General features: G+C 42.4%; 1 protein-coding gene across 2 annotated transcripts in view; it reads right to left on the reverse strand.

Moving 5' to 3' along the window:
- The window catches only part of RASSF3 (Ras association domain family member 3), a 198,510-nt gene that overhangs the window by 164,550 nt on the left and 8,138 nt on the right, over nucleotides 1-25,822 (reverse strand). The window lies entirely within an intron of this gene.

The raw sequence follows: 25,822 nt of genomic DNA on the forward strand, positions 1-25,822 counted from the left end.
CCTCTTTTATTTTCCCCCTAAATCAAGCCCCAAGATCTCCCCTGCCACTCACTCAAAATCAGTTCTGAGCTCTCTCGAGCAGCCTCTGTACCCAGACCTGCATTTCCCCCGATATCCAAATTCACATGTTCTCCTCCTGCTGCCCCACACGTAGTCCCATGCTGTTCCTCTCGTTTTGCCCCATGTGCATCTGTGAGTTGCCCCTCCCCACAGCACCATGCTTTTCCTGCCCCACATCCGGCCCCACACGCTTACACAGAGAGACAGGTAGGCTGAAGAACACTATTCCTACCAGGGAGCAGGCAGTTCTGGATGTCCCACACCTCATCTCCCTTCTTTGTCTCCACTTCCCCAGGAAGCACCAAAACCTAGATCCAATCCTCCCACCCTCCTGGGAACAATGGATTCCTTGTGCCCCCTGCTCTGCTTCTCCTGGGATCTGAGGTGCCTGGTACCCAAAGTGGTGGTGGTTGCTCACAGGCAGGAGCACAAGGTTGCAAAACCACTCAAATTTGGACCGTTGTCCCCTCTGCTTCAATGGACAGGTCGCAAGTCCAAATTTCCAGCCCTACTCAGGGACCAAGGTCCCTTTCCTGAGTTGATACAGTTAACTGAGAACCTGTAAGATGTATGAATAGTTAATTTTTTTCCCTCCAGTGTGTATTTTTTGTACTTATCAACACTGAACTGTATCTGCCATTATGTTGTCCATTCAGCTAGCTTGGTCGAGCTACTTTGAAGTGATTCACACTCTTCTCTGGACTTGAGTACCATTCCCTTTGTGCATGATGCATTGCAAGCCATCCTCTCTCCTCGTCTCTTTGGAGGAAGTTCTTTGTCTCTCTCCCAATGTGCTCTGGAGCTGGAACACCCATCAGGAAAAATTAGTAGGTGCTCTGTTCTCCTCCCGCTGGTGGCCCCTCTGAACTACCCTTCCATCTCTCTCCCAGAACCTCCCGCCAGCAGGAAACAACTGGTTTTCAGTGTTCAGTGGCTTCAGGAGGCAAGGGAAGTTGTGAGAATGTGGGACTTTCAGTGGAGGGGAGGTGTGCAACGAGGTGAGGCCAAAGCTTGGGGGAAGGAGTGGAATGGGTGTGTGTGTGTTGAGTACTCCTGGGCTACAGCACAAGTCAGCACCCACGATCTATAGGGGTGATCAACTAGCTTATCATCTCCCCACAACCCCTTGCCCCATCGTCTTTGGTGGGGGTCCAGCAAGTTAGCCAAATCTCCCCTCAACAATTCTTATGGCACCTTTAAAGAAGCATAATGCTTGCCTCCTTTTACCTCCCCTACCTCCACAGTCAGCAATAATACCAAGACTCAAAAGCTCCATCGTGGTCCTAATGTTCCCCCCCGCCACCCCCAACCTCCAGTGGACTATTATCCTAGTCTGAATCCTAATGCATTTCAGGTCTCACTATGTAGGTCTAGAATCTCCAGTGAAGTGATTTGCATCCCAAAACACAGATTGTATGGAGGTACTTGGCAAAATATCAAACATTTCAAAGAAAGAAACAAAATTAATTTTAAAATTAACCCAGAAACTTAAACAGTGCATTCTCCTAAACATCCTTTAAAATGTTATATATTGATGAACAAACTAAGTGTACTTAAAGTATTAGCAGCAGTAGTTAATCAATGTATTTGAACAGTGTCCTATTGTTTTAGTCAGGCAACAGGTAGGTGCCTAGAGGATTTGTGCTGTAAATTGAAAAGATGAAGAATTAGAAACCTTTATGGCTGATTTTCCTAATGTAATGCAGACCAACTCTGATTCCATTTCAGATTTTACCAAACATTTTCCTGAAACAAATCAATCTCATTGAGGCTATTTCTTCCTCAAAAAGGCTGCTCTCAGATTCTGCTGAGCCCTCCTCAAGAAATGGCACATTGGGTCTGATTTCTCCAAGATCCAAGCACAAAATTAGCATGTAGCTATAAAGAATTTTCACTGATCAACAGATCTGAAGCATCTAAAATGTTTTACAGTTAATTTCATATAGTACTCTTTCTTTCTCTCTTGAACATCAGCAGCTGGGGGCAGGCTGATCCACAGGACCTCTGAATCAGGCAGAGATTGCTTAATTACCCTGATATATCGTTTTTACATGAGGTATTATCAAACTTATTCCTTTTGAATATCAAGGCCTACCATAATTGTGTGACACAACTTGTTTTTTTCTTGCTTAAATTAATAAGAAAGACAAACCTAAGGGAAGTCTTGGGACTGGAAATAAATGGAATTTGGACTATATCCAACCATGAGTGACTATGTTAGCAGCAGGGTGGGAATTCCAGTTGCTCAGACAGGGTGACTGGTTGGTTTGTTAAAAATGTGTACATGCAGATATCATTCAATACGATCAACAGAAACAACACAAGTACTGTACCAATGCTCACACTGCAAAATGGTAATACCTGTACTATGTAAAATAGAAAGAGCTAATGATTATATTCAGGCATAATGCCTCTATAAAGAAAAACTTATAATGATTGTTTTGTTTATAATATTTACTTGACAAGGATCTGTAGACTTGTTAAAACTTTCTAAGTAAATATTTTTTGGCTAACCAAAGGCTAGCTTGGTGATCATGAGTGGAGGAAGGAACCCTGAACAAAATTCTGCCCCCACTGAAGTCAATGGTAAATTTCCGACAGACTTTAATAGAGCCCAGATTGCACTTTGCTTGTAAAACTGGAATTCTAGTACAACTCTCGTTATGTGTCTAATGTCCAAAGAGGATTATGAATTGTACTGTTTTCTTTGCACCTGAAACTTACAGGCTTTCCTTCAAATTTTTTTCAGCTTTTGGTGTGTTAAAGTGCTCCTGGGTGCTACAAAACAGAAGAGGGAATATCTCTTTGTGTTGATTCTAGTGTTTATTCTTTTGTAGGGTACAACATTCTTCAAGTGTCATCTTTCCAGTGACACCAAAAACCTTGTGATCATCTACACAAGGAACAGATGCACAATGATACCCATAGTATTTCTGATGGCATATGCACCTTTAATACAAAACTAATAAAATACATAGAAAACTAATGCATAAAATTAAGTCTTATTCTAATAAAGCTACTTGATAGAGGTGGAAGGGAGAAAGAAAATGCATTGGTGTTTATTTTTTTTATATGCCTGGGACTCAGAATCTTCCACCTTCCTCTTCACAAATGTGACATTTCAGTGGCACAGAGAGACTTGCAAAATCATGTTGACCTGTAAAGACCTGACTAAATTAAAATTTTCACAATGTGTCTATTGTTACCTCCATCATTGGTTTGCAGATGTACACAAAGGGTGCGTCTACACTAGTGGGCTACTTCGAAGTAGCTGACACAACACAAAATAGCACGCGTCGTGTCTTCACGTGCCGTGTGCTATTTCGATGTTGAAATCAGCATTAGGCAGCAAGACGTCAAAATCGCTATTCCCATCTGAAGATGGGAATAGCGCCTTACTTCGACGATCAACATCGAAGTAGGGAGTGTGTAGACGATCCACGTCCAGCTACTTCGAAATAACAGGGTCCTCCATGGTGGCCATCAGCTGAAGGGTTGAGAGATGTTCTGTCCAGCCCCTGCGGGGCTCTATGGTCACCACATGCAGCAGCCCTTAGCCCAGGGCTTCTGGCTGCTGCTGATGCTGCTGCAGCTGGGGGTCCATGCTGCATGCACAGGGTCTGCAACCGGTTGTCAGCTCTGTGGATCTCGTGCTGTGCAGGCCCAATGTGTCTGGGAGGGGCCCTGTAAGGGAGCGGCTTGGGGCTTTGCTGGACCCTTATTTCGACGGGAAGCACTTGTGTGTGTGAACGCTCCGCATTTCCTTCCGCGATGGCTCCTTTCGATGTTCTCCGTTGCTACTTCGACACTGAACGTCGATGGCACCAGCCCTGTAGGACGTGTAGATGATATGCATCGAAGTAGCCTATTTCGATGTCCTTACTTCGAAATAGGCTACTTCCACGTAGTGTGCTAGTGTAGATGTAGCCAAAGAGTATTACTTGACATAAAAGAGCAACTTGTGTAAAGTTTAATATTATATTCTGAGAGACACTATTATTGTTTAGTATGACTGTATACTTTATAGCACAGGAAGACTAAAGTTGAAATTCTGGCCGCAGCAAAGTCAGTGAGAATTTTGCCTTTAACTCTGATAGAGCTTGGATTTCACCCTGGATACTTATGTGGTATAGATCCCTTCACAGAAGAGGAGGTCAATGTACCATTTAGTCATACTGCATAGCAGTATCTCAGTGGGAAATTTCAGATGGTCCAACTTTTTCAGATTTTCAGCTATAATATTGAGCAAAGAGATCGTGAAATGAAAGTTTAAATTTGTTTTCAGGCTGGAAGATCTTTAAAACTGACTGGCTCAACATTTTATGCCAACTTAATTCTTGTCAAAAGTGCTAGTGGTTTGTAGAATGACGTCCTAAATCATTAACAGAACTAGTGCAGCAGCTTAAGCGACAAAAGGATCTGCCTTTGCAAACTGCCCAACCAACATACCTTCACCCTGAACTTAAGGGACCATGTCTATGAGACAGAGCAATGCTGGGACTTTAAAGCTAATGATACAGTTTATTGTTGAATGAGGCATTAGTTTGAGAGACACGGATTCTTTCTCACTAGTAACTGGATTGAAACCACTGACTCATTTGACATAAAGCACTAATTATCTTCAGATGCAATAACATTTACTCACTGTTGAGCTGGGCTGGATTTCAAGTGGTAATCAGAAATTAATGACTATCTCATTACCAAACCCAAGTCCTCTTTTAACTTGCTGCCCATTTTATAAGACCAGATAGTCTGACCCAGTGGGTCAGGATCCATGGCATGTTCTCTCTTCATCTAGCTTTCCAACATTTTAGTGTCCACTGAAAAAAATAACTGATTGATCGATCTTTGATTCAGATGTTCCTGACACAAAGCACATAAGTACACACATGTAAGAGAGACAAAGAATTAACCCATATCTCATAAAAAGTAAAAACACATGTTATAAAAATGAAAGTTAATATGATTGAAATATAAAGCTGTAATAATATTCTGCATCTGAGCAATCCCAACCAATACACTACACGCACCTCCACATAATTTCTTCAGTTGTGTCAATATGGACTTTGCACAGGATGCCAAAAAGCAAAGAATACTATACAGGAAAAGTTCTCTCAATAAAATAAGTGTACTTTCATCTTTACTTTTTCTTCTTAGCAAAGAAAAAAAAATATTAAACACAACAGCAGACTTACCAGTAGACTTCCAGAGAAGCTTGAATTTCCTTCTTCTTGAGCTACTCAGTGATTTTGGGAACCAGTAAAAAAAACGTGCTATCCTTCTAATGGTTTTTCTAAAATCATTTCGCACTGCCATAGCTAAAAGTATTCTATAGCTACATCAGCAACAGAATTGTGAATACAGGATGAGAAAAGAAAGCCCATGAATACCCACACATAGTATGTTAGATGTGAACAGAAACTCAGCCAGTATGTCTCAAGACCACCTGTCAGTCCTAAATCCCCTCCCTCTCACTCATTCAGTTGGATGTCCTTTAGACCTCCCTCTTTAGAACAAGAACCAGCTATATTAATAGATGCTTTGGCTAAAAAAAGACTATTGCTTCAGGGCTGATGAAGAATCCTAACCTGGTGCTGCCTTTTCAATAATTGCTAAAAAATAAAATGGAAACTAATGTCAAATAACTGTATTATAATTGTCCTTGCAAGCACTTTTTGAGACAAAAGGATTTTCCTCTAAACAGTGCCTTATAGATGGTTTCTTGCAAAATTATTGTTATAAACCTTCTCTTCATTAAAAAAGAGATTTGTATGGATGAACAGCAGTTTTTTTCTATTTTAATCAAGAGCAAAAAGGCATCATAAGGCAAAGTCAAAGTAATTTAAGAGTCCATTTGCTTACTTCTATTGAATTTTTTAAGGTTTGCATGTGACATCTCATTGCTATGTGCTTTCAAACAAGACGTATTTACATATATATAGACAGAGGTGTATTATACTAATAGATGCACCATGCACTAACATACAAACACTCAGCACGTGTTCACACATGCATTTTTTAAACTGTATGAACATTCTTATGTTCAAATTTCAATTTTTTTCATCCAGTTATGTTACACTTTTCAATTCAGATTCTTATATCCTATTGGACATTTTTTTTCTGCTAAGCCCAAATGTTAGAGCATATTGGAAAGCAACACTAACTAAATTACTGAACACAGATCCTTTCAAACAATGTTTTAATTGCATTAAGCAAGCACTTTATAAACACAAATTAAGTTCACAAAACTTCAGTAAATTGAATATATGTTGTACTCCCATAGACTAAAATATGTAAAACATTTAACCCCATTTTCTACATCAGGCATTTTTAACATACTGCCCTTTCTCAGACACGAGCTAGATTGCCTCTCCTTTTGTCAATATAACTCTGAAAACAAAACAAACATTTCCATTTATACCAGATCTGTCACAATTCTTCAGTCAGTGTCAATTAAAGTGTAGGAGCCAGAACTCCAGCTGAGAGAGCTCTCTATTGTTCTAGTTACACACATGCAGGCATCTAGTAACAAAGTGACAGTTTTAGCACAAATGTGTCATCAACTGAGAAAATGCAAGGACCAAAGTAAGAGAGCCATTAGATAACTTATTTCTCCCATCAGACAAAATAACTCTGAGTTCAAAAACCTGTTTTTGTTAATTACTGGATTGCAAATAAGAAAAACTATTAGTTTTACATCTTGATAAAGAATCCACTCAGAGATCAATGTTTTAAAACTAATACTTCAAATTAAAGGCTTAGCTGTTAGCAGAAAACTCAGAAGACAAGGATATTTGCTCAACTAAACAAATAAAAACCTCACTATTTTTGTTAGTGTGGGTTGACCCTCTCTAATCTGGCACACTCTCATCCAGCAACATCTGTAATTTGGCATGATTTTAGTTAGCTGGACGATCACTTATCCTTAGCTCCTTACTTGGCTAGAAGACATTTAAGGATAAATTACAGCTAAATAACAGTGCCGAATGCTGGAAGCCAGGACTGGTGGCTGCAAAGACAAACTTTATGGGACTGTGGGAAACTTGGCCACACTCATATTAAGTGGTCATCCAGCTAGCTAAAATCTTGCTGGATTACGGATGTTGCCAGATGTGAGAGTGCCGGATTGAAGAGGTTCAACCTGTAACAATACCTTCCCTTCTTGGAAAGAAGATTTATGTAGACCTACATCTATAGCACCCAAGTGCATCTATAGAACCTGCTGCAGGTGCCTGGCCCCTACTTAGTCTCCTAGGCCACCTAGAGGCACTGGCCTCTTGCCACTCCCTCCACAGTGTTTGGGTGGGACACATGGCTCCTTGCCCCCACTCCACATTGCCAGTGCTTCTCAGAATCAGAAGACCCCACTTCCAATCCTTTCTTCTACGCTAGCAGGGGAAGGAATTAAACCTCTGTTCCACCCACCCTTGCGGAGTGCTCTAATTGCTGAGCTAAGAGTTATAAAATGGGCATTCAGCTCCTCTTCCTCCAGTTGGGTTCTGAATAGGGCCTGATCTGACATGTTTTCTCAGAAGGTTACTGCTGAATTGGGCCCACTGGACAAATTAGGTGGCTGATTGCCTGTCTTCCTCTGGTTTTAGAATCACTCAGGGGGTTTATGCTCGAGACAGACATCCAGATACCTAGAATGAGGTGGCAATGTATGTGCCTGGAGGTAGCAACTTAGACACCTAGGGATTTCTACTTTAACAAACTTAGGAGTCAAGTGAACTTCTGCCTCTGCAAGGTTCAACATGAGCCCTGTGTACTTCAGTGAGGGGATTTAGATGACTGGATCTGGAATTAGAGTTAGACGTCTAAGCAGAAGCATTTTCAGTCTGCACTGAGGTTAATCAACGTGGCTAATGAAATTATATTTGACCCTGCTAAGAGCTGCATTCCTTAAATCAAAGTATTCTCTGACAGTGAGGAAGACTTTTTATTAGAAGAGCGCATGGAAAGGCTAGATTCACTCCTCTCAATCTGCCCAGATTAAACAACACAGCACATCGTTATGATTTCCTAGGATGATACGAGGGACTGAACTGTGATTCAGAGTCACAGTTTTGTCCCTGTTTGCCCCATGCAGAAGCATGCTATGCAAGTTCTTGCATTGGTACAGATTACTAGCCACGCAGGTTTGTTCAGGGGTTGAGCCACGCTGCTGGCCACTTCCCACTGCCTTTACAGGAAGGAGAGCAGCAGCCTGACAACAACTGCTCTCCCTCCGTCACTGTTTCCTACAGTCTGTGCCCCCTTATTTCCCTGCACTAGTGAAAAGGCACAGCCCTCAGAAAAGGATTTGAGAATTTAACGTGTCAATGTAAGGAAAGGAAATCTTTTTGATTGCAAAGTTGAAGTAATCATGTTTGCATAATGAAGAAATATATTGCACTGAGTGACCCAAGAACAGTATAGATCTGAGCAATTCCATCATCGCCACATTGGAGGAAGGAAGATTACAGTAAGTCCCCAATTTACACGGGTTCAAGTTACACAGATACATGAGTACAATCCTTACTTCAACTACCTCTCAACAGATGATGTAACTTATCAGCATGCTCGATCGTTAGTTCAACTGCAGCTCAATAGATGGGATTACTAGTACATTGACACACAGCTGACAGCGTCCCTTTCGCCATTTTGATTTGTATTCCCCTTGGTTGCAAGTTGTGTCTCATTACTGTACTGCTCTTCATAAACAAACTATAAAGCTTCATCATGTCTGAGAAATGTAAGAGTGGTGAAAATGTTCAGAGTTTTAGCAAGAAGAGGTGCACTATAACTACGGAAACTAAGGTAGAAATTATTAAATTATGTGAAAAGGTGAAAAGTTTGTAGACATTGCATGAGCTTATGAAATAAATGAGTCGATGATTAGAACAGTTATAAGACATAAAGATCGAATTATGCAGCATACAAAAAATTCTGTGTCAATGCAGTCCACAATTATTTCCAAGAAGAGAGACATATTAACAGATGAAATGGAAAAATTATTGAGCATTTGGATTCAAGACCAACATCAACGACGAATGCCAAAAAGCCTTATGCTCATACGAGAGAAAGCCAAGTCCTTTTAAAGACCTAAAATATAAACATGGTGAGAGTTTTGCTGGTGCTGCATTCAGTGCAAGTCACGGATGGTTTAACAGGTTTAAGGCTCATGCCAAACTATAAAATATAAAAGTGACTGGTGAGGCTGCCAGTGCAAAACAGTAGAAGCCACAGAGTTCCCTAAGGCTTTGGCAGAAATCATTGAAAATGAGGATTACCTACCACAACAGATTTTTACTGTTGATGAAACTGGATTATACTGGAAAAAAAATGCCAGATCGTTTTTACATAGCAAAAGAAGAAATAACTATGCCAGGATTCAAGGTATCAAAGGTCAGGCTGATGCTCCTACTTGATGGAAATGCTGCTGGGGACTGCAAAATAAAATCCCTGTTAGTTCACCATAGTGAAAACCCTCAGGCCCTCAAAAACATTGCAAAGGCTTCGCTGCCTGTTGTATGGAAATCCAATCCAAAGGCATGGGTGACTCAAGTAATTTTCCACGACTGGTTTTTCCACCATTTTGTGCTCAAGGTTGAAAAATAGTGCAAGGAAAATAACTACCGTTTAAGATCATACTGTTGGTGGACAATGTCTCAGGTCACCCAGCAACTCTGTGTGACTATCATGAAAACATCAAGGTGATGTACTTGCCTCCAAACACAATTTTTGTCATACAACCTATAGATCAAGGAGTCACACAGGCTTTTAAAAAATATTACCCACGAAGAACATTCAGACAGGCAATGAAGGCTACTGAATGGGAGAATGAAATACCATTGAGGCAGTTCTGGAAAGAATATGATATTTACAAAGCTGTTAAGAACATTGATGCTATTGGTGTGAAATGCGCTTCCTTAGCTCTTGTCCACTAACACCCCATCTCTACTTCCGCCACATTGATGACATCATCATCTGGACCCATGGGAAGGAGACTCTGGAGGAATTCCACCGGGACTTCAACAACGTTCACCCCAACATCAACCTCAGCCTGGAACAGTCCACACAGGAGATCCACTTCCTGGATACCACGGTACTAATACACAACGGCCACATCAATACCACCCTGTACCGTAAACCCACTGGCCGCTACGCCTACCTTCATGCCTCCAGCTTCCATCCCACACACACCACACAGTCCATTGTCTACAGCCAAGCACTAAGATATAACCGCATTTGCTCCAACCCCTCCGACAGAGACAAACACCTACAGGATCTCTACCAAGCGTTCTTGAAACTGCAATACCCACCTGAGGAAGTGAAAAAACAGATCAACAGAGCCAGACGTGTGCCACGAAGCCTCCTACTACAGGACAAGCCCGAGAGAGAAACCAACAGAACACCACTAGCCATCACCTACAGTCCTCAGCTAAATCCTCTACAGCGCATCATCAGGGATTTATAACCCATCCTGGACAATGATCCCCCACTTTCACAGGCCTTGGGAGGCAGACCAGTCCTTGCCCACAGACAACCTGCCAACCTGAAGCAAATCCTGACCAGCAACTATACACCACACCACAGTCACTCTAACTCAGGGACCCATCCATGCAACAAACCTCATTGCCAGCTCTGCCCACATATCTACACCAGCAACACCATTACAGGACCTAACCAGATCAGCCACACCATTGTGGGTTCATTCAGCTGCACATCTACCAATATAATTTATGCCATCACATGCCAGCAATGCCCCTCTGCTATATACATTGGACAAACTGGACAGTCTCCATGTAAAAGAATAAACGCACACAAATCAGATGTCAGAAATGGCAATATACAAAAACCCCGAGGAGAGCACTTCAATTTCCCAGGCCACACAGTAGCAGACTTAAAAGTAGCTATCCTACAGCAAAGAAATTTCAGGACCAGACTCCAAAGAGAAATGTCTGAGCTACAATTCATCTGCAAATTCGACGCCCTCAGCTCAGGCATAAACAAAGACTGCGAATGGCTGGCTAAATACAAAAGCAGCTTCCCCTCCCTTGGTGTTCACACCTCCAGATCAACTGCTGGTAGTAAGCCTCACCCTTGCTGACTGAGCTAACCTTGTTATCCCCACCCTTGCTCTGGCTTATTTATACATGGCCCTGCAGATTTCCAAGACCAGCATCTGATGAAGTGAGTCTGTACTCACGAAAGCCCATGCTCAAAACTTTTCTGTTAGTCTATAAGGTGCCACAGGACCCTTCGTTGCTGTTAAACGTCTAACATGAATGCTGTTTGGAAAAAAAACTCACCCCAGTTTGTTCAGGACTTCAGGGGATTTGAAGACCAAGATGTAATTAACAACCTTGTGGAAAAGGGGTGAAAATTAGAATTAAATCTTGAGGCAAATGATTTCAATGAATTGTTACAATGTCATGTAAAGGAATTGAGCAACGAAGATTTAATGGAGCTCGAAGACCATAGAAAGGAAGATGAAGTTTCAGAGGAGGAACAGGAGGCTGAGCCACCAAAAAGATTCGTGATTAAGTAGATGGCAGAATGGTTTGATATGATCGAGAAAGGATGGGCTGATTTAGAGGCTCAGGACCCAAACATTGAAAAGTTCATGAAGGTGTCTAAAGCAGTGTATGACACTATCGCATGCTATAAAGTGATTTATGATGAGAAGAAAAAAGCTAGAGGACAAACATCACTGGACAAGTACATGAATCTAAAGAAAACAAAGAGAAAAGATTCAATGCCATCAACATCTGCAGACTCTGAGCCACAAATTATTGAGTAGTAAATATTAGTTTTCTTAACATTACATTTTTATATATGTACTGTACTGAATAAATTTTCATTTTCTTAACATTTTGTTCATATAAACCCTAATTTTTTACCTTTAACTATCCATTGAAATGAACATCTATATCAAAAAATACATCGTATTTAAGCAGTGGTGGACTTATATGTTTTTCAACTTACCTAGTGACCTTCAGAATGAATTAGCAGTGCAAGTTGAGGACTTACTGTATTTCTACAGTCTACATACTGACAATGCCAGCTGAAGACAGACTATGGTAGACTTCTTTTCTCAAAACACCCTATCATTGGTATCAATAATGGGAGAACTAGTGTAGAGGTCCTGTCAGTGCCCTACAAAATCCTAACCCCTAGATTAGCTCTCAGCAAGATGCAATACATGATAGTTAAAGCACCAATTGAAAGTCTATACTGTCATTCTTGCTGTTGCTAGTGCTCATGAAGTTGTACCAGTGGTGGCAAAAGAGGGACATGCAGGAAAGTGAGGAAGAATCTAGTGTATGTACTGGGGTTGCTAAATTGTGGCTCACAAGCCACATATGGCTCTTTTACCATCAAAGTGCTGCTCAAAAAGCCAGCCATACCCTCATTTTCCACCTACCAGACTGGGTGAGGGGAGCTCGGGAAATCTGCCTTGCAGTGGGGTGGTGAGCTAGGCCAGGGGTGAGCAAACTTTTTACATTTGGCCCCACTTTTCATCCCTGCAATTAGCAGGCCCTCCCCCCGCCAGTCTAATGCAATCTAAACTGACGGAAATTTTGATTATGTTCATATATAAAAAAAAAAACAACTTTTGGCAGGTGTAAGAAAATAAGTGTGTAGAATGTAAAAGCCTTATTAATCACTCTATAAATGTGAATGCACAGACGTAACACCAGTAACATATTTCAACATTTTTAATGAGCTGGACAAGCCTGATGCCCAGGAAGTGATCATGCTGCACCCCCTTATGAAATTTCAGCCCCTCCCGGGGGGGGGGGCACCCCCTGACTTTGCACACCCCTGGCCTAGGGGATTCTTCCCAGTGGAAAGGAGAGTCTCAGGTCTTCAGCCCCCTGGGGCACACTTGCTAGAACTTGGGGCTTCATCAGGAGTGGGGCTGAAGCCCTAAGCCCTGGCAGGTCTGCCCCAACTCACAAACTTCTGAAGATTGTTGTAAGTGGCTCAGAGGGTCAGTAAATTTGGCCACACCGGGTACATATATCCAAAGAATGTGGGACTCTGTGCTGATGAAGGCACACCCAGCATGGCTTTCATTTACTGAAGATATTTTACTGTGGGGGGCACAAAACCCTTAGTATTACACATTGTTTTCTTAAACAATATCCTGCAGCTAACATTCTCTGTCTGATTAGAAGCATTTTCTATTGTGAATCATTTCACAATATAGTACAGCTTTTATCTCGTTCTCAAATTACCAGCTGAATAGCTTTGCCAGATCTATTCAATCTGAGCTGAAACAATAGAAATAAGACAGGTTCCAAGAATGGCATTGCAGCGCAAAGGGTCTTCTGGTAAAACTATGAGGGAAGGTGTAAGTCCCCTCTGTCAAACCAGGCAACATAAGGAACCCCCCTCTTCTTGACTGGTCATCTCCTGCTGCAGCTTCCACCTACACTGCCCTCAGCCAGGCCCTTTCATGGCACAACATGCCTACTGCTTGCAGCTGGCATGCAGAGAGGCCAGCAGCACAGGACTGGTGACCTTCCAGGAGCCTGACTGGGACTGCCAGCCCTTTTTTTTTTACCAGTATGGTGCACCTTTGCCTATGCCTTTCAAGCCTGTGCATTTGCTAAGAGTCCCTGGTAATAGGCATGGTATGATATAAAGACTGTAAAAACTAATGTTCCTGCGTATGTGTTCAGCTCAGCAAATTCCATCACAGCCGGTTCAGATTTCTACCTCAACTGTTCACGCACTAGCAGAAACTCTCTCCTAACAAGTAGCTAGCTATGTCTTTGTGGGTTTACAAATGTTTTCTCAGTAGGTATACACACACAAAGATAAGAAATTAAAAATTAACCAGCAATTAGTAATCCATAACTTCCAGAATTGCATCTGTGTAAATGATTTTACAAATGGAAATGAGTGTATCTCCCTCCCTCTCAGTAACACAAACAAGCTGTCATAAAATTTAACAATATATGTGTGTGAGTAAATTCGCATAGCTCTGATAGTGCGGTATTTTTGTTTGCCTGAATTGCTTTGGTTTTGTATGTTTAGGTAGGTGTGAGATTAAAGGCCTTTCACAGATATTGGCCCCTGTATTTACCACGGAAATATTGTGATTTCTCATTATTTATGTATCAGAAGCATAAATGTTATCTTGAAACAAAGAAAACAAGGCTCAAGAGAGGAAAGAAGAAAAATGGTAGAAGCTTTATAAAATATTACATAAATTACAGTTATAAGTGAAAGACCTAAAAATGTGCTAAAACCAAGTAAATTAGCATTGCACTTGACAATCATCCTGGTTTACTGAGATGCATTACTTGGCATATCTAAGTCACTGAATACTGAGTGTCCTGCGGCTGTTCCATATAATACTCAGTAGTCCTATTAATTCCAGTGGGAGTTACACAAGTAAGGGAGCTTTCAGGGCTAGGATGAAACCTGTTAAAGAGCAAAAATATTGCCCTCATTTTGGGGTCCACAACTTGACAGAAGGTGTATAATGGGAAATATGGGCCTAAGCAGCTTTCTTCCCTTTTATGAACCTATAGAGCCTTCATTTTCTCCATGTACTACCCCTCTGTCAACTCAAGGAAATTCTAGCACGTGATATGTTAATGCTGACCCATTCAAGGGAGCCATTTTGTCCTCATTGGGGAAGACAGAAGAGTGGATACCGTGGGTGCAACTGGCCCAGAACAGTTGTGCAGCATAGTACATACACACACACCTCCCATAGAACTGGAAGGGACCTCCAGGAGGTCATCAAGTCCAGTCCCCTGCCCTCTTGGCAGGACCAAGCTCTCCCCCCTGCTTTTGTTTTAAAATCTATTTACACCAGATCCCTAAATGGCCCCCTCAAGGATTGAACTCGCAACCCTGGGTTTAGCAGGCCAAGTACCATTGCCTTGTCTCTTCTGGTGCACTGAGAATGCCATCGGGTCAACATCCTTGAGTTTTTCAAGGACGACTTCTCCTGTGGGAGGGGATGATATGGCCTGGAGTGTTTTTAAAAACAGGGTATCTATAAACCCAGAGAACAACAAATCTCTCAAGTTGAGAAAGGAATAAGTACAATTTAGATATCCTAGAGATTTTACTTATTATATACCGAAAAACATTTCTAAAATAAAGATTTGCATAAAGAACTGAGTCTCACACTACATAGCTTTGCCCATGTCCAGTCCTGCCACCGCAGTAAACCAAAAATTATTTCAAATACTCTGGCAGTGAGATCTAGTGCAGTATTTCTCAACCTTTGTGATACTATGGACCAGCTTGCTGTCTTGCTAAACTGTAACAGGGAGGTGTCATCGACTGTCATTGATCAATGGACCAGTTGTTGAGAAACCCTGATTTAGTGGACTCAGTCCAGTTCTGGGCAGACAACCAGAAACTCAAATTCTAGTCTCAATTCTAATGAACCTCGGGGACTGTGGGTGAATCATGTAACCTCTTTTGTTTTCCAATATTTACTTCTGTAAAATGGGACTATATCTGCCTGGAATTCCAGGGAAACCTTTCTACTCCATTTCCTTCCTAACGTACTCCTTTCAGGACTGTACTTTTCAGGCCATCTGCTTGAAAGTCATAAATACGCTAGGTTTCCCCCCCAACCCAGGGATTCCTTCAGGAGCCCTCTTATGCCCTGCAACTCTCTAACTCCACTGACCTACTGGTGGCTTTTCTGAGCATAGAAAATCACACTGCTAAACACATCTTTAACTCCAGCTGGTCTATTTGTTATTACATAACACATTATGAAAACACAGGTGAAGCAAGTATCTTTGTGTACATTTCAAGTAATATTTGTGTCTTGTTTGTTACTGTGTACTGTATAACCCAGTTGACTTTTTATAATTCACAATGTAAATATATATATGAGAAGTTGTGGTTTGCACAAGTAACGATATATCAGATTTATTTTTGAGGTTGTTAATTAAGCCCAGTTAACTCACACTCTTATTTAAAAACATTGTGATAAAAAAGAACTGTGATTCATCATAACTTTAATCACACTGTTAAACAATAATAGAATGCCAGTGTACATTTAACAAATATTTTGAATGTTTTTCTACATTTTAGATATGTTGATCTCAATTACAACACAGAATACAAAGTATCAGTGCTTATTTTACATTATTCTTATTACAAATATTTGCACTGCAAAATGATAAAAGGAAGTATTTTTCAGTTCATCTCATACAAGTACTGTAGCACAATCTACTGTGGAAGTACACTTTACACTGTAGTGCTTCGTTACATAACTGCATTAAAGAACTAAAGTAAAACTTTAGAACCTACAAGTCCACACAGTCCTACTTCTTGTTCAGCCAGTTGCTAAGACAAATAAGTTTGCTCACACTTAAGGAAGAAAAGCTGTGTCTACACTACAAAGTTCTGTTGACAGAAGTCACTGTCGACAGATATTTCCCGACAGAAACTATCTACAGAACACGACCAGACCTAATACAGGTTCCTTCTGTCAACTCCTTCTGTCAACAGAGCACACACACACACCAGTTGCTCTGTCGACAGAGTGGGCTCCAATGAGCTGGAAGTCAGGATTGCATGGATGGCGAGCCCTTCCTGGAGCAACAGCCCAGCATGCCCTTAAATGGCCTCCCCCAGGTCATATTCCCTGCCCATGCCAAGGACTGCATGCCTCTTGGAGGGATAGCAAAGCTAGTGCAGGGCTCCCAGGCTCACTGAGAGAGACTTTGGCCTTTACAGTTAGCTATGCCACCAGCGCAGTCCCCAGGCTTGCGCTGGCCACACCCATGGCTGCTGCAGCTTCTGCAGCATGTCTTCCCTGCTGTCCTCCTCCTCCTCCAAAGGAGGGATGAGCCTGACCCCTCTCATGAGGAGGAAGCCATTGTCGCTGCTGCCTTGCTGCGACAGTGCCCACACCCCCAAGTCAGCAGGCATGTCTTGTGCTACATCACCAGCTCAGACTGGTGGGACTGGCTGGTGAGGGGCAAGTGGGATGACCAGTGCTGGCTCCAGAATTTCTGCATGCGGAAGGACACCTTTCTGAATCTATGCACCTGGCTCACTCCTATCACCTGTAGGGAGGACACCTACCTCTCCTGGAAAAGAGGGTAGCCATGGCCCTCTGAAAGCTGGCAACCTGCAAGAGCTACCAATCTATTGGGAACCAGTTCAGCATGGGAAGGTCCACCACTGGTGCTGTTCTCATGCAGGTAAGGCATTCCTGGGCTGCCAGCCCTGCTCAGAGGGGAGAGGTGTCCTGGCCCCGGAGGACCCTCGGAGAGCAGGGGTGGAGGTGTGAGCAGGCAGGGGGTACTGGAAATGGGGGAGATGCTGCAGGCCCTGGTGAACCAACATGTGCACTTCACAAATGCATACGTCAGGTGGGCCAGCCGGGAACATGGCACAAGGGTGTTCTGGAACTCCCTCCTCTTCCAGAAGATGGAGGAGGGCACCTTCATCCCCTGCCAGGAGCTGGTCCTTGGGGATGTGGATGTGCCTCTGTGCATGATGGGGGATGACACTTACCCCCTAATGCCATGGCTTATGCAGCCCTACACTGGACTCCTGGACCCCACCCAGGAAATCTTTAATTCACTCCTGAACCTGGCCCATTTGCTCATACAGCATGCTCTCGTCCGTCTGAAAGCCCAGTTCCAGGGTTTACTGACATGCCTGAACATTGGGGAGGGTTATGTAACTCAAGTTGTGGGGGTCTGCTGTACCCTCCACAATCTTCTGGAGGGAAATGGGGAGGCCTTGCTTCCATCGAAGGCCCACTGGCTGGCCGTACCTTTGAGGAGCCTGACACAGCCCCCATTCGCCATGCCCATTGAGATGGGCTACACACCCAGGAGGCCCTGTGGGATCGATTCTCCCAGGGACGCCAATAACCCTTTCCCTCTTTGGAGCACCCCCTGTGGGGGTTTCAGATCCAGTGTCCCACCCCATCCCCACCCTGACCCCTCTCTTTGCCCACCCAGCCTTCCACAGCCCCTCCCCAATAACTAGAACGCAGGGGCTGTGAACAAATAAACTTAGCCTTTTAACAGATGAACACGGGTGCATAAAACCCAAAACATGAACTATTTACAAAGTGCTGGGGGGCACAATCTATGTGCAGTGCAATTGGGGCATCAGGCCTCACTCTAGGAAGGGGGTGGTGGTCCACAATCCCACAGGAGAGTAGGACCCCTAGCAGCCCTGGCCATGGGACCCCTCCCACCACTGGTTCAGGATTCCCGTCAGGCCTGAGTAGGGCCTGGTGGCATGGGGAGGTGTGGGTGGGGAGGGGCCATGGCAGGGTCAGGCTCCACTGTGGGGGCCTGGGGGGCACGGGGGTTGGGTGTGGCTGGGGGAGCAGGGGGTGGCTGAGGACAGGATCCATTGGGCAAGGGCCAGAACAGCTGCGGGGAAGGTTTGGTAGATGAAGGGCAGCTGCAACAGTGCCAGAAACTCCTGTTCTCACTTTCAGGTGACATTGTGAACAAGAAGCATTCTCTCCTGCAAATGTAAATAAATCTGCTTGTCTTACTGATTGGCTAAGGAAGAAATAGGACTACATGGACTTACAGGCTCTAAAATTGTTTCACTTTTGAGTCCAGTTATTTTTTGTACATAATTCTACAATTGTAAGTTCAACTTTCTTGACAAAGAGACTGCACCACAAAATTTTATTTGTTGAATGAAAATACTATTTATTTTGTTTCTTTTTTACAATGCAATTACTTGTAATCTAAAATTTATATAAAATGAGCACTTTGTATTGTGTTCTAATTGAAATCAATATATTTGAAAATGTAGAAAATATTCAATAATCTTTAAATAAAAGGAATTCTATTATTAACAGCACAGTTCATCACAATTTTTAAATCGAGTGATTAATCACAATTAATTTTTAATCGCTTGTCAGGCCTTTTTATTTTGTATTCTTTGGTGCTTAGAACGCGTAGATGTCAAGACAGAATAGTGACAGGGTGACAATCGGTGGGATGGTCCCATATTTGGGACGCCAAAAAGGGGTCCCTACTAATTTTTTAAAACGTACCAATTGTCCCATATTTGGGCCTTCCTTTCACTGACCTTTTCCACCAGCAGCTGCACAGGCACAGATGCTGGCCTGAGAGCAGGTAGGTCACTTCCCCCACTTCCCTGAGCCTCAAGGAAGTGGGGAGAGTGTGTGCAGCTGCTGCGACCCGGCTGCTTACCGAGGGCTCCTGGAGAGTGCTGACATTTGTCGCTTCTACCGGGTGCCAAAAGCTGCTGGTTCTCCAGGGCTCCTGGAGAGTGGTGGTTGCTGCCGCTTCCCTGCAGCTCGGAAAGCGCTGGAGGCTGCTGCTTCCCCAGGGCTCAGCTGCTGTCACCTTCCCAGCTCCCCATATTTGTGACAGAGAGATATGGTCACCACAAATAGTGATAATGATGAAGTGAAAGGTAGAGAGGATACACATACACTGATGTTATGTATCATAACAGTAACGGGCAATGGGCTGGTTTTTAGAAATTACATTGTGCTTCACTTCGTAACGATAACATTCTTTCAGATATTTTGTTCCCCTTGTGTGTGTGTGTGTGTGTGTGTGTAAAAGTTAAAAATGAATTAAACATGAAAAGCTGTTACTGGATTAAAAAAGAAATTTATAATGGAAGCAACAAACTAATCTTAATTTTAGCTAACGATCAGGTAATGCTCTCACTGTAATAATAAGTGACCAATCTTTGTATTGCTACTCAGCAAGAAAGGTCACTGTTCTAAGCAGTTCAAATAAATCCAAATGCTAGGATTGGAGAGGGAGCATCGAGCAGCCTTATAATATGATTTGACACACAGTATTAAATTCGATGGATGACAGTGCACCTTGCCTGTAGGCTTTGGTTTACTATGTGCCAAAAAAAGTAGATTTCTGTTTGGCAGCTTGCATAGAGCTACCTACAAAGGAAGTAGGATCAGAGACAGAAAACAAAAGGTATTACTGTGTTAACCTTGAAATCTATTGCCTATCAATTAGAAATTATAATGCCTATGTTAATTCATTCCAGTTTGGTCTGTTTAAGACAATATTACTTAAGGCTTGTCTACACTACCTCCCTACTTCGAGGGGAGCATGGTAAATTGGGTGTTGGAGTTTATTAATGAAGTGCTGTGGTGCATATGCAGCACTTCATTAAGCAAACACACACACACACACACACACACACCCCCCGGCAACTCCAAAGTGTTACACTTCGAAGTGCAGGCTCGCGTCCAGCCGCAACTCACCCGCTGGTACTTCGAAGTGCCCGGGGTACTTCAAAGTCCCTTTGCTCCTCAAAATTTTGAGGAATAAAGGGACTTTGAAGCTGCCCAGGCACTTGGAAGTACCACCGGGTGAGGCGCAGCTAGACCCGAGTCTGCAATTCGAAGTTTAACACTTCGAAGTTGCTGTGGGGAGGAACGTGCTTAATGAAGTGCTGCATAAGCAGCGCAGCTCTTCGTTAATAAACTCCCAACACCCGACTTACCATTCTCCCTTTGAAGCAGGGAAGTAGCATAGACACAACCTTAGGCTACGTCTACACTAGCACACTACGTCGAAGTAGCCTATTTCGATGTAAGAACATCGAAATAGGCTACTATGACGCATATTGTCTACACGTCCTCCAGGGCTGGTGCCATCGATGCTCAATGTCAAAGTAGTGACAGAGAATGTCGAAAGGAGCCGCCCCAGAAGGAAATACAGAATGTCCACACACACACAAGCGCTCCCCGTCGAAATAAGGAGCGAGCAAAGCCCCAAGCCTCTCCCTTAAAGGGCTCCTCCCATACACACTAGGCCTGCACAGCACAAGATCCACAGAGCTGACAATCGATTGCAGACCCCGCGCATGCAGCATGGACCCCCAGCTGCAGCAGCAGCAGCAGCCGCCAGAAGCCCTGGGCTAAGGGCTTCTGCACGGAGCAACCATAGAGCCCCACAGGGGCTGGACTGAGCGTCTCTCAACCCCTCAGCTGATGGCTGCCATGGAGGACCCTGCTACTTCGATGTAGCGGGACACGGATCATCTACACACACCCTACTTCAACATTGAACACTGAAGTAGGGTACTATTCCCAACTTCAGATAGGAATAGTGATTTTGACGTCTCACCACCAAACGTTGATTTCAACATCAAAATAGCTCACAGCACGTGTAGATGCGACGCGTACTATTTTAACGTTCTGCCTGCTACTTCAAAGTAGCTGGCTAGTGTAGACACACCCTTAGTGTAATACTGTATGTTTTTTTTTAAGATTGCATTTGGAGTTACGAATTACAAGGTGTCAAATATCGGAGGGGTAGCCGTCTTAGTCTGGATCTGTAACAGCAATGAAGGGTCCTGTGGCACCTTATAGACTAACAGAAAAGTTTTGAGCATGAGCTTTCGTGAACACAGACTCGCTTCATCAGATGCTAGTCTTGGAAATCTGCAGGGCCAGGTATAAATAAGCCAGAGCAAGGGTGGGGATAACAAGGTTAGCTCAGTCAGCAAGGGTGAGGCTTACTACCAGCAGTTGATCTGGAGGTGTGAACACCAAGGGAGGGGAAGCTGCTTTTGTATTTAGCCAGCCATTCACAGGTGTGTGCACTTCACATAAATGGATGTGAATCTTGTACATTTTTCTCTCAGGCAAAAAATAGAAAGATATTTCTCATGCCCTTAACTTTTTGATTTAGTCTTGGCAGCTGTTAGAACATGGGTGTCTAACCTTTTGGCTTTCCTGGGCCGCACTGAGTGAAGAGGAATTGTCTTGGGCCACATATAAAATATATAATATAGTTAATGTATATAAATCACATAATAATGTTAAAAGTTTACGATCTTGTGGGGCCGCATTACTAGCTGTCCAGGGCCGCATGTGGCCTGTGGGCCGCGGGTTGGACATGCCTGTGTTAGAACATATTAACTGGAATTGGGTTATGAGAGGAAAACATGCAAAGATGTATCGCAGAGCCTATTTTTCATCACATCACCTTCACTTCCTTCAGCTTCTCCCCAACTTTCAGTCATAGGTAAAAAAAATACCCAAAAAGTCACTTGAGTAGAAGTGCAGCTGTGTGCATGCATGGAATTACATACAAGCTCCAGTGTCCCTCTGGAAAACTACTTGAGTAAAATTACAGCACACTTACACACCCATACACCTCGCATCCAGGTTATACTCAAGTATCCAGAAGTAAAAGCAGCTGCACTTTTAGTCAAGTAACTTTTGGGGTACTTTTCCCACTTCTGCTTTCAATCTGCTAAACCTAAAATTCCATACACTTTGTGCTTTTTTTGAGACGCTAACAAACAAAATCAAAAAGGGGTATGTTAGTATTTAGAGAAAGATAAGAAAAACTACAGTGACAATTCAAAATTCCACTGAGACAAATAAAATGTCATTACTTACTTCCTGCCACATGTTCCAAACCTGCACTTAAATATCATGATATGTCTATACAATGACCCTAAAACACTGACCTCCCACTTCAATTTCACTGTCAAGAAGCTGGATTGCAGTCCTGTTGTGCTAGATGTGCCATGAGCATGCCCATCCTGAAAAGCTTACCTCCTCTGAGGCTTAGTGCCTCAGACATTGGGACAGAGAGAATCACTGCAAAAGTGGCTGCTCTAGCTCAGTTAGGAAGGAGAATGCTTGAGAAAGGGAAGGAAGAAATTGTTCAAGAGGAAACGGGGAGGACAAACCTTGACAAAGGAAATAACGGGTTCACTACAATACAGTGACCTCCATTACTCCTTGAATGGCCTGCCTTTGTAGAGTCCATCCAGTCAAACGACCAAGTAGCAAAACTCTCTCTCTACTAAATATGGAACAGCATTAATTATTGTGTAACAAATTTTAGAGTAAAATTTTTGTCATAATAAATAACAACAACATAATAAATGCGCGCCTGATTTATACACAAGGCAAATTGATTTTCAGAAAATATGTTTGGGATATTTCTAACCTGGGGAATCTGGATATTGTAAGACAACTCACCTTAAAAAAACTAAACAATCATTTCTAGTCTCATGAATAGGCTCTTTTAGGTCTCACTGTATAAAACAACATTTTAAGAGGCCCCCTTTAATTAAAATAATAACTCTAGATGTAGTTCAAGCAAACTCAACTCCCTTACTGTCAGTAATTAAAATATGAACACACACTTTAACAAACTCTTAAATTACCTCCCCTCTGAGTACTAAATTGTGAGTGTATAAAATTCAAGAGTATGTTCCATATATTTGTTTCAAAGAGGAAAACAATAAATATTTTTGAGGGGAAGAAGTTAAAAACACTTAAGATTTCCCTCTCCGCACTTTACTTTCATTTCTTCATTGGAGGACCTGAACCTTGTTGCCAATTAGGAGGCATTAACAATACCCCAGTACTAAACTGGATTTTTATTTGTTCATCTGTTTCATTTAGGCATTTTTCTTTTTCCCAGACACCAAAAAGATTTCTGGTTACATATATATTCGACATCTTGAAGGAGAAATTCCCTTATTCCAAGTTCGTTTTGGGAATAAAGGAATTTCGAAGTCTGGAGTTTATTTCGAAGTGCCCATGTCTACATGGCCAGTTTGCATTTCGAAAGCAGCACTTTCGAAGGGCGAATAGATGGCATTACGCTAATGAGGCACTGAATATTCATATCAGTGCCTCATTAACCAGTTCCATTCCATGTCATTTAAATACCCCTTCCAAAAGGGAGGGGCATGTGTAGACAAGGCCTCTTTGCCTCAGCTTCCCAAAATATAGAATGGGAATTATAATAGCACAGTCCAGACCCACAGCAGATTTAAGTCAGTGTATTTATATCAGTGGATATTTGGTAAATGATAGCAGATGAGGACCTGGCCCAATGTTTGGAAAGCATCAGAAGATCCTGAAATGGAAGATCTGACAGATAAATATAAATCATTATTGCATAAGAACGGCCATACTGGGTCAGACCAAAGGCCCATTAAGGCCAGTATGCTGTCTGCTGACAGTGGCCAATGCCAAGTGCCCTAGAGGGAGTGAACTGAACAGGTAATGAGCTCTCTCCTGCCATCCATCTCCAGCCTCTGACAAACAGAAGCTAGGGACACCATTACTTACCCATCCTGACTAATAGCCATTCATGGACCTAATGTCCATGAACTTATCTAGCTCTTTTTCAAACCCTGTTATAGTCCTAGCATTCACTGCCTCCCTGGGAAAGGAGTTCAACAGGCTGACTGTGCGCTGTGTGAAGAAGAATGTCCTTTTATTTGTTTTAAACCTGCTACCCATTCACTTAATTTGGTGTCTTCTAGTTCTTATATTATGTGAACAAGCAAATAATTTTTCCTTGTTCTCTTTCTCCACACCACTCAATTTTACATACCTCTATCATATCCCCACTTAGTCTCTTCTCTTCTAAGATACAAAGTCCTAGTCTCTTTAATCTCACTTCATATGCGACCCATTCCAAACCCCTCATAATTTTAGTTGCCCTTTTCTGAACCTTTCCTAACGCCAATATATCTTTTCTGAGATGAGGGGACTACATCTGTACGTAGTGTTCAAGGTGTGGGTATACCATGGTTTTGTATAAGGGCAGTAAGATATTCTCTGTCTTATTCTCTATCCCTGTTTTAATGATTCCTAGCACCCTGTTTGCTTTTTTGACTGCTGCTGTGCTCTGAGTGGATGTTGTCAGAAAACTATCCACGATGACTCCAAGATCTCTTTCCTAATTAGTTGTAGCTAAATGAGCCTCTGTCATACTGTATATATAGTTGTTTTTTTCCAATGTGCATTACTTTACATTTATCCACATTCCATTTCATTTGTCATTTTGTTGCCCAATCACTCAGTTTGGTGAGATCTTTTTGGAGTTCTTCAAAGTTTGCTTTGGTCTTAACCATCTTGAGCAGTTTAATATCATCTGGAAACTTTGCCACTTCACAGTTCACCCACTTCTCCAGATCATTTATAAATAAGTTGAATACGATTGGTCCTAGGACTGATCCTTGAAGAATGCCACTCATTACCCCTCTCCATTCAGAAAGTTTACCATTTATTCCTACCCTTTGTTTCCTGTCTTTTAACCAATTCCCAGTCCATGAAAGGATCTTCCCTCTTATCCCATGACAATTTAATTTACATAAGAGCCTTTGGTGAGGGACCTTGTCAAACATTTTTTGGAAATCTAAATACACTACATCTACTGGATCCCCCTTGTCCACATTTGTTTATCCCTTCAAAGAACTCTAGTGGATTAGTAAAAGAGAGGTAGCTGTGTTAGTCTGTACTCCAACAAAACAAAGCAGCAGAAATGTAGCATTTTAAAGACTAACAGAATGATTTATTCGGTGATGAGTTTTTGTGGTACAGACCCGCGTCTTCAGATCAATGTCATTTCCAATAGTCTGTCACCAAATAAATCATTTTGTTAGTCTTTAAAGTGCAACATTTCTGCCGCTTTTTTCTAATGGATTAGTAAAACATGATTTCCTTTTCAGAGACCATGTTGACTTTTGACAAACAAATTATGTTCTTTTATATGTCTGGCAATTTTATTCTTTATTATGGTCTGAACTAATGTGCCTGGTACTGACATTAGACTTACTGGTCTGGAACTGCTGGGATTGCCTCTAGAGCCCTTTTAAAATATTGGCCTTACGTTAGCTATCCTCCAGTCATTGGGTACGGAAGCATTATTACATCTAGCTTAGTTTCAGTCCTCTCTAAATATTTGTAAAAGGGTAGGTTGTGAAAAATGTGATACTGATGGCCATAATATGTAACTACTATTTTCCT

The sequence above is a fragment of the Carettochelys insculpta genome, chromosome 1, assembly GCF_033958435.1.
Source record: "Carettochelys insculpta isolate YL-2023 chromosome 1, ASM3395843v1, whole genome shotgun sequence".
Taxonomy (NCBI): Eukaryota; Metazoa; Chordata; order Testudines; family Carettochelyidae; genus Carettochelys; species Carettochelys insculpta.